The following is an 11,286-nucleotide window of genomic DNA, read 5'->3' as shown; positions in this document are numbered from 1 at the left end:
TTACAATCCAAAAGTAGGGTTGCCTGAAGTAAGTGATGAAAGCAAAGGACCAAAGCATTGTTATACGGTCAAAAACGTCAAGAAACGCAGGGAACAACCGGGCAATATCAGTATTTGAAGTAAATTACCCAGAGATTCATTAGTAGTACAAAGAATGAACCTGTTTCACTGACACGCGAGTCAATATGGAGGAAACAATAAACGAAATAAAAAAAGAACGATAATATCATGAACTTTTACTATGCTGAGCTGGCAAAGTAACTATACATTTAATTCATTGATAAGAAAGAAGAATAGAAAGTCGAAGTAATTTCACGTTCAATAAGCATCAACAGAAAAGAAAAATGAAAACATTTTACTCTCCATTTTCAAGCAAAAATAGAATATTTGCCATTCAGATGAACACGCTACAGACACTGCTATAACAATGCCCAAAAGAGATCGATCCTCGCGCGTTGAGTATGAACCAAATATATTGCCGTGTTATTCCTCAAGCCAACTACGTATTATGCTGGCAAAGAGGGAGACGAAGAAGAAAAGAAATATGTTCCCTGTTCTGTTGATATGCCCGAGATTCCATGGTGATCGGGATTATATCAGACACAACACTAGTTGGCGCAAGACTTCGTGTTCACTCCACGGGATATCGCCACAGCAGTCGGTCCAAGAGTCAGTAAGGTTCGTTCTGACGATCCATTCCTGTTTGTAAGTTTGAATCGCATTATTTTCAGTTCAGTAAGCATAAATATGCTTAATTTATACATGTGCATTATATATATCTATATACATATATATATATATATATATATATATATATATATATATATATATATATATATAGTATATATATATATATATATATATATATATATATATATATATATATATATATATATATATATATATATAGATGTATATATATATCAATCCAAGGAAGATACAACTCACAGCAGCATTTCTTCTTTCATTTTATTGCAAATGTAAACAAAAAACTTCAACCCTAGAAGCAGAAACAATTGTTCAATCAGACAATATTACCAATAACCAATATATTCGAAAACACAATTGACAGACAAACAAATAACATTACTTACGTTACAGTAACAAACAATTAACAGAAAAATAAACAAGATAAATAACAGATAAATAACAACATACCAGTTATGCTACAGAGTATGCTCAGCGCATATGTAAGCCTAAGTTGTACAGTTGCTATAGAATGAGCCTACTCAAAGTCCGGTAAATTTCAGGTCCGTCATCTAATTTACATTTTTCTACAGATAGTATATTTTAACCAGTAAATGGGTCGTTCCTCCGGTTAACAAGTTCGTGAAGGCAGTTCCGTTCATGCCGATCTATTTGCCGTTCGCCCTCATTTGCTGTCTTGTTAACGGTTGTTATTTGGTAACTAGTGCTGTGAAAGATAAAAGACACTTGGCGGAGAACATACAGAGCTACCTATATATATATATATATATGATGTATATATATTTATATACATAGATATATATATATATAGATAATATATATATATATAATATACATACTATATACATACTACATATCATATATACTATATATATATATATCATATATATATATATATATATATCATATATACAATAATACATACATACATACATACATATATATATTATATATATATATATATATATATATCTTATTATATTATTAATATATATATATAATAAAAGGACCCCATAAAAACACCAAAATATAGGAAGAGAAATACTATATTTCAGGGACTACTGTCTCCCTCTTCAGGTAGATGAATGAGGTAAGTTACAGAAAAGGTGGTATTTATACCAAGAGGTTTAATTTTGAAAAGAATTCATTAAAATTGCCTCATTTATAATCCCAAAATGTTAGAATATCATCTACATATCTCATCCACAGCATGTTTTTGGGTTTTATTGCATTTATTACTTTAGTTTCAAAGTATTCCATGTACAGATTGGCTAAAATAGGACTTAAAGGACTACCCATACTACACCTGAATTTTTGCTTATAGAATGATTCCCCGAATGAAAATATGTTATTAGATACACATAATTCAACTAACTTTATTATTTTGTCTAGCGCCAATGGGAAATGATCTGAATAAAGGGATAATTTTTCCCTCAAAAACTGAAGAACGTCCTGTACTGGTACTTTTGTGAACAGGGAATCTACGTCAAGGCTTAAAAGCTTTATGTTGTGAAGTGGTATATGTGCTTCTCTGAATTTGTGACAAAAATCTTCCGAATGTTTAATGTGACTGGGAGATAAAGTGCCTAAAATGGGGGAAAGGAGGCCAGCTAACCATTTAGAAATTTTGTAATTGAAAACTCCGGCAAATGAAACGATGGGTCTGAATGGAAGGTTGTCTTTGTGAGTTTTGGGAAGGCCATAAAAGCAGGGTAGTTTAGGATTAATTACTTTAAATTTCTCTAAAAGTTCAACGCTCTTTTTGTCTTGGCCAATTAATCTTACTTCCCGAAAAAATTCTATGGGGACGTTTTGGAGGGGATTTTTCGTCAGTTTGTCGTAAGCGTTTGTGTCGCTAAGGAGTTGGTTGATTTTGTCGAGGTAGAAGTCTTTCTCCATAGCTACGATTTTGTCGTCTTTGTCGCATCTACTTATAACAACATTTAACTTTTTTAGCGAGCGGAGGGCTACCATAAATCTATGGGGGACAGGATATTTCTTATTAAGGTCAGTGTTTGTCCAATATGAATTTATCAAAAGCCACTATGAAGTCTAGGTTGTTTTTACGGTCTGGCATAAGGGCAAAGGATGAGCCTAGATTTAAAACTAAATGTTGGTTTACAGTAAGGGGGGGTGTTCGATAAATTTAAAACTTTGTCTTGTTGCTCAAGATTATTCCATGCGCTATTGTTTATTAAGTTATTTAACTTGCGTAAAAGTCTGTTGGAATGAGTCGCACTATTTTAGGCAGCAATGTCGGAACAGATAGAAATCAGATACCTGTACATGTGATCCGTAGTGAGGAGGTGAAGATTAGATTGAGTTCCATATATCATTCTTCCGATTGTAGAGTCCATCTCCAGAATCCGTACATTTTTGGAATTACTTGTTCCTTGAGGCATTCTTCTAGAAAGTGTTTTTGTTTTTTCAGCCAGTGTAGTCTGATCAGTTCTTTTTCAAACTTGCAAAAAACTGGCTTGACTTTTGGATGTGAGCGAAGAAACATGGAAAGGCAGTTGAATTCGATGATGGGCCAAAAATGACTGGTAAAAATGTTCTGTTATAACAGAATTCCATATAATAAAAGGAGCCTATAAAAACACCAAACTGACTATTCCTCTTAGTTAAAGAAAAGGTCAATTGGAAGTCAGATCGCTTAACCTCAGAATTTTGCTACAAAACCAATTAGTTTTAGTAACAATTGGAACAACACAAAAAAGTTTCATCACTAACTCAACCAATGAAGGTAAACTTAGCAACAGAGAAATCAAATATAGTGAATAACAGGATTATTGATAGATTCGTTCCTATTACGTACTATGTTTACCGAAATGGGACTTTTCTCTTCCTTAGATTACATCTAGTGTTCCTTCTGAAACCTCTATTTCTTCAGTTATTTCCGTTTCCTTATTATCAGTATGAAATTTGTTTAACCAGACCACTGAGCAGTTTCAGCTCTCATAGGGCTGGCCAGAAGGATTGGATAAAAGGCCAGGTCTATCTAGGCCTGAGGCCAAGAACTGGGACCAAATAGGTAACTCAGTATGATGCTGGATAAATCAAAATTAAGTAAAAAAAAAACTGCACTAAGATAATTGCTTTCATACTATAACAAACACATGCAATAAATACATTTACTCATGTTCCCTATACATACATACTAAAAAGATATATTTAAATTCAGAATTAGTCAAGTAACTTTTTACAATTTTGTTTTGAAATTCATGAAACGCTCAAAGATTCTCGCACTTTTATCATATAGTTCATTAAGATTCTGTTAATTAAATCACAGTTCCACAAAAGAGTCAAAATCGGAACTACTGAAAATGTTAATGATACTGAAATATTTTTTTTTTTTTATTGGTTATTTCTAAAAGTTGACAGTTTCTGCTGGTCATACTTTGGACACTCACATAACTTCCCTGTTTCTGTTAACCTTGTCTTTATTTACCCAAAATCCTGATTCTTCTAATGAATCTTCGTACGTGGAAGGTAGTGTCTCGTTCTTTATTTTTCCACCTCCACTTTTGTCTCTGGCACTTCTATGATTCTGGATGGTCCTGTGAATTTCGTGGCTAATTTATTGTTGATATCGCTTCTTACTTCCTCCTTCACATATACTTCATTTACAATGTTACAACCTACTGGCTTTAGTCCTTCTTAATACATGTCTATCATGATCTTCTGAGTTTCTTGATTCTTTGTCTAATTGTTTAGGGATTACCTGGAAATTGCCAGTCCTTCCCTTCATAATGTCTTCAGAATAATTAGGCTGTATTGTCTGATTCAGCCATGCATATAGTAGTTTTGGTTCATATTCCATTAAAGCTTTTATGGGTGTTGCTTGTGTACCGGTATGATACCTCATATTTTTTTTACAACTGGACTAAAGGTAAATAAGCATCCCATTCACGAATTTGTCCTACTGCATGCCTCAATGTTTCTAGGACCTACCTGTTATTCCTTTCTACTATGCCATAACTAGCTGGTTGGCACGGTTGTACTGCCACCTTTTCAACGTTGAATGCAACCCACATTTGTTGAACTAGTGGGTTTTTGAACTCTATGCCATAATCGGTTGTTATGAGTTGTGTGGCAGAATATCTACAAATTATTTGATCAAAGAGAGCAACTGAACATTCTTTAGCTTCTTTGCCTGTTATTGGTATTAGCTCTGAATATCTGCGTAATAAGTGGGTCAATACACACTAGTATATTTGTATTCACCTTCCTCGTGGTGTGAAGATCAGTGGTGAGTTCTATGGCTACTCTTTCGAATGGAGTTTGTGTAATGGGGTATTTCCACCCCATTGGAACTGTTGCAAGTATTGCAACTTTTTACATAATTGGTAATATCCTTGTAAATTCCTTTCCAATGAAAGTATCCTTTTACTAATCTAACTGTCTCATCTTTTCCTGGGTGAGCTTTTATGGATTGTCGTGCAATAATTCAGTATCATTGCTTCTTAGGCTCTTAGGTACTAGCTTTTTATAGTTCAAGCCTTGAAATTATCTAAACGGGCAAAGTTCAAGGCACATCCAAAACAGTACGCCAACAGTACGTCAACAGGACATCTAATTCTCTTACTCAATTCTGTTTGTCCTCAATGATCAAATTTCCTTTCATTTTTCACAAAAGGAATGCTTCCTTTAAATCTTTGTCCCTTTTTTTGTACACTTATGAAGTTTCGCATAATTCAACAAATTTTATTATTTTGTCTAGCGCCAATGGGAAGTGATCTGAATAAGGAGATAATTCTTCCCTCAAAAACTGAAGAACGTCCTGTACATGTACTTTTGTGAACAGGGAATCTACATCAAGGCTTAAAATTTTTATGTTATGAAGTGGTATATGTGCTTCTCTTAATTTGTGACAAAACTCTTCCGAATGTTTAATGTGACTGGGAGATAAAGTGCCTAAAAAAGGGGAAAGGAGGACAGCTAACCATTTAGAAATTTTGTAATTGAAAACTCCGGCACATGAAACGATGGGTCTGAATGGAAGGTTGTCTTTGTGAGTTTTGGGAAGGCCATAAAAGTAGGGTAGTTTAGGATTAATTACTTTAGATTTCTCTAAAAGTTCAACGCTCTTTTTGTCTTGGCCAATTAATCTTACTTTCCGAAAAAATTCTGTGCGGACGTTTTGGAGGGGATTTTTAGTTAAGTCAATGAATCCCATGTAAAGGGGTTTTTGTTGTTCTCGACATTTTTCCTGAAGCTGCCTTGCCGAGAAAACCATGTTAGTTATGACACGAGCAGGTCTGAAACCACACTGAGACTCAGGCTGGATCTTCTCAGGACCTTCCCAGCTGCTGACAGGAGGGTAATTCCTCTGTAATTTCCACAAACTGATCAGTTACCTTTTTTCTTATAAATTGTGTTGATAATTCCATCTATGAGGTCATTTGGAATTTCCTCATGCATCCAGATTTTTTCAATTAGTTGGTGAAGTTGACAATGTAAGGTTGGTCCTCCATATTTATACATTTCAGCAGGAATGTTGCTGGGTCCCGCAGCTTTGTTGTTCTCCATAGAGAAGATAGCCAACTCCACTTCCTTTTGCGATGGTACCACTGAAAGTGTCATATCCAATGGGAGACGAGGGACTTGTTGTAGTACATTCTCATCTATCACAGGGTCATGATTAAGTAGTTCTTTGAAATGTTCTTTCCCATGAGACAGGATTTCATTATTGTTTTTAAGGAGTTGAGTACCGTCTTGACTTGTAAGGGTGCTAACCCTTGGGAACTTGGCCCAAATATAGCTTTCATTCTGCTGAAAAGGCTTCTTATGTCATTTCTGTCAAAGAAGGATTGGAGGTCATTTGCTTTCTCTGTCAACCACTTGTGTTTCATATCTCTTGTGGCAGTTTGTATCTGAGCTTTTGCTGTGCGGTGTATTTTCTTCTTTGTTACAGACTTTTGGTCATTCAGATATTCAAATAGATGTTTTCTGGTCTCTTGAATAAGACCTTGGATAGCTGCATCATTCTGATCAAACCAATCTTGATTTTCGTATTTCTTCAGACCAACTGATTCTATATATGAGCTGATTACGGAATCCTTGGGTGGATATTCCTGTTCTAGTTTATTAGCAAGACACCTCTGAAGATCAAGCTTATTTGAGTCGTTCTTAAGTGAATCAGCATTAACCCTCGATTAATCTTCAGTGCGTTTCACTTTTTATTCAAGATCTTCATCCTAATACAACAGTAAACCAGACGGTGGCCAGTCCAGCAGTCTTCGGATCCTGTCACTGATCTTGTAAGTAATACATCCTTTCAATCACGAGATCTTACTATGATGTAATCTACGAGATGCCAATGTTTAGATCTTGGATGTTGCCAGGCGGTTTTAAGTTTATTTTTCTGCCTAAAAAGAGTATTAGTTATTACCACATCATTTTCTACACACTTTGAGAGTAGGAGTGTTTCATTTGCATTAATTTTGCCAACATCCTCTTTTCCAATGATACCTCTCCAAACATCACTGTCTCTTCCTACTCTGGCATTAAATTCACCTAAAAGGATAACTTTGTCTTCATTTGGGATAGCTGTGAGAGCTGTGTCTAAGGCAACATAACATAATTCTTTTCTTTGATCCTCTGCAAGAAGGATTGGAGCATAAGCACTGATCACTGTGGCATGTTTATTTCTCTCAAGATTCAGTCTGAGTGTCATTAGGCATTCATTTATGCCACTCGGGTACTCTGCTAAATTGAAAAACATGCAATGTTTTACAGCAAAACCTACACCATGCTCTCTTGGTGTTCCAGGTTTGTGTCCCTTCCAGAAGAATGTGGAGCCATCACCATCTTCACACAGTTGTCCCTCACAGGTGATATGAGTCTCAGAAAGTGCCACTATACCTAGGTTAAGTCTATGGAGCTCCCTTGCAACAAAGGCAGTTCTGCATTCGGGTCTGTTTGTATATTCCATGTTCCAAATTTAAGTTGTACAGCTGTTCGACTGAAAAGTGGGGTGGACCCCTGGATGCAGTTTTCCAGGCAGGCAGGTTTGAAGCAGATGATGTATAGGGCACATTTTCTAACCCTTTCCCCATTCAGGGTGAGCAGGTTGGATCCTAAAAAGGGCTAGTCAGACATGGATGCCACTGCTGAACAACTCTCCTGCTTCATCCAAAAGCTAAGCTACTGAACAAAGCATCCACCACTGACGTGCCAGTTGAGACTAAGAGCTTCCAGATAACACAATCTTGCCCCCACCATCTCTGCACATACAGGAGAACCACAAACTTCACTGCAATGGTTGTTGTCCAGTGGCACAAATAATTTTGACGAGTGCACCCCCCTTACAATTGCAACCTTTCTTCCGCTATTGCAGCCATTGGATTTCAAATCAATGTCCTCTCTTCTGACTACCTTACCGTTGAAGGATTTGGTTTTTACCGCAGAATTTCCTTCTTTTAGGAGGACTGTCAACCAAGACTAATGAGCTCCCCCGACCCATGGGTGCAGTTTAAAGTCATGCCCAGAACTATATATATATATATATATATATATATATATATATATATATATATATATATATATATATATATATATATATATATATATATATATATATATATATATATATATATATATATATATATATATATATATATATATATATATATATATATATATATATATATATATATATATATATATATATAGTATATTATATGTATATATATATATATATATATATATATATATATATATATATATATATATATATATATATATATATATATATATATATTATTTGATAAGGAAAAGAGGTTTATGCTAATCAAAATGATTTTTATTCTCTCTTTTGTCTGTATTGTATTGGCTATTTCCATCTTGATGATACGTGGTGGTTTTACAGTTGTTATAAAGTCTGGACGTAGGGATAAGAATAAATAAAATCACTTATTATATATTATATATTATATAGTATATATTATATAATAATAATTATATTATATGGGTGTATTATATATTACATTATATTGTATATATATATATATATTATATATATATTATATATAAATAAACTATATTATATATATAATATATATAATATATGTATATATTTATATATTATATACAATATACAATATCTATATATATAATATATATATAATTATATATTTATTCTATAATATATTATATATATATATATATATATATATATATATATATATATATAATACGTAAATAGCCACATGAAAGGTGAAAAATCAAAGACCAGGTACCAAGCGCTTTTGTGTATTGCGTACACTTCTTCAGGGTACAAAGTAAAATAAATAAATAGAAACGAAAACGAGAAGATTTCACAGAACAAAGATCAAAGCCATTAACAAGTAAATTAACATTACAAATTGTCACGAAATGTACCTTTTTTTTGTGCACAGCACAGAACTGAAAACCTTTTGTAGTGTGTAAAGTTAAACTTCATGCCTTATGTCTTGTATTTATTCATATTTTAACGTTGCAGTTTCTTTTTCATTGTACGTTCTACCTCTCTTAGAAAACGAGCAAATCTTTTCACCAAATTTAATGAATCATCTTTTTGTCATCTGTCTTTTTTTAGTGTTGCCATCTTCGTGAAGTGCTTTGAAAATAAATATTTTTTCTATGCCAGAAAACATTTAGGAAATTCTTTGGATAAATTGTCTGCACGAATTGAATTCTATGAAATTTGTAACATTCATAGCAACAAATAAGTTTAATAAAAATGGATGATCAAAAATACGTTTTAGAAATTCCAATTCAAAAATAAAATGAGAAAGGTACATTTCCAGATTGCTTGCCATTTCCTTCTGTGTGGTCTTTAAGGGTTCATGTTCATTTAGGTATGTTGTTCTCATTGCTTGAAGCTTTGGTCTGAACATAAATATCGTGAAGGGTATAATTACCTCCAGAGAAGCAGGTGACAAATGGCTGGTTTGACTTCCTATGATCAATGACCATTCTAGGTGACAAGGAACGAGCGTTTCCGGAATCAAAACAACTCAGCCACGACCAAAAGACTTTAATGGAGTCCAAATATCAACACTGATGTACCCAGTGCTAGTCAAATCAGCACTGGAATTCACACGCTCACGCAAATGTTTAAATCTTAAAGAAATAGTGATCCTCGACTTTTCTTTTTGTACATCATTGACTTCTAAGTGAGCATTCTGTGTTCAATACCCACGAGTACAGAAGTATATTTTTGTATAATTACAAATTATACACACACACACACACACACACACACACACACTCACACACACACACACACACACACACACACACACACACACACATATATATTAATATTATATATATATAGTATATATATATATATATATTAATATATCATATATAAATATCTATATATATATATATATATATATATATATATATATAGAGATATCTATATAGATATATTATATATATATATATATATATATATATATATATATATATATCTATATATATATATATATATATATATATATTATATATATATATAATATATATATATATATATAGATATATATATATATATATATCTTATAATATTATATATATATATAGTATATATATATATATCTATATATATATATATATATATATATATATATATATATATATATATATATATATATATATATATATATATAGATATATATATAGAATATATATATATATCTATCTATATATAATATATATATATATATATATATATATATATATATATATATATATATATATATATATATATGTAGATATATATATATAATATATATATATATATATATATATATTATATATATATAATATATATATATATATACTAATACATCTATATATAAGGCAATTTCTGTTTGTTTGTTTGTTGTCTATGCATGCCCAGCCGATGAAAGCTAGGGCTATCAAATTTTTACCATAGACTCCCCTCCCCCACAGGAAGGTTTTAGTCAAAATCCAAAATTTGCGAGCTGTTTCTAATTGGATCATCACCCCTCTTTTTCATACCCATAGAAAGACTTCTATGTAGAAGTGTTTCTATAGGTACAAACAGGCTCCCCAGATAAGGGGACCAAAAGGTACCCTCAGTAGTAAGGGTGTCCCACCAATCATGGGAATGGGGCTGAAGGGTTTCCTACAATATTAGGGGGCTAGAGACCTTTGCCCTTTCGACTTACCAACCAGGGGAGAAGGGGGGAGTAGCCCACCTACCCCGACCTTGATAGCATGGGTGTGCACAGCCCTCTTTGGATATTAGGGCCAATAGGGTCAAAGATGGGCCTACTGCATTCAAATTTAGTAACATGAGTTAACGCAAATGACTACAAATGCATTTAACATCAATATCAGAGTTTAAATATGTGCTGAATTTTATCAAGGGCAGTTTATGGGGGTCTTGCTATGAAAATCTTTCCTGATCAACCTGTCGCAACATGTATAAGTCTGCCGTTGGTTGGCAGTGCCTGATGAGACAGTCAGTGACGCAGTAGCATTGGCTGAGGAAAGATGTACGTCCAGGTCATTTAGAAGTGAATGTGCGTTCGATAACAGGTCCGAAGGACGGGTACAGCT

The sequence above is a fragment of the Macrobrachium nipponense genome, chromosome 29, assembly GCF_015104395.2.
Source record: "Macrobrachium nipponense isolate FS-2020 chromosome 29, ASM1510439v2, whole genome shotgun sequence".
Lineage (NCBI taxonomy): Eukaryota > Metazoa > Arthropoda > Malacostraca > Decapoda > Palaemonidae > Macrobrachium > Macrobrachium nipponense.
Note: the sequence above shows the minus strand (reverse complement) of the source record.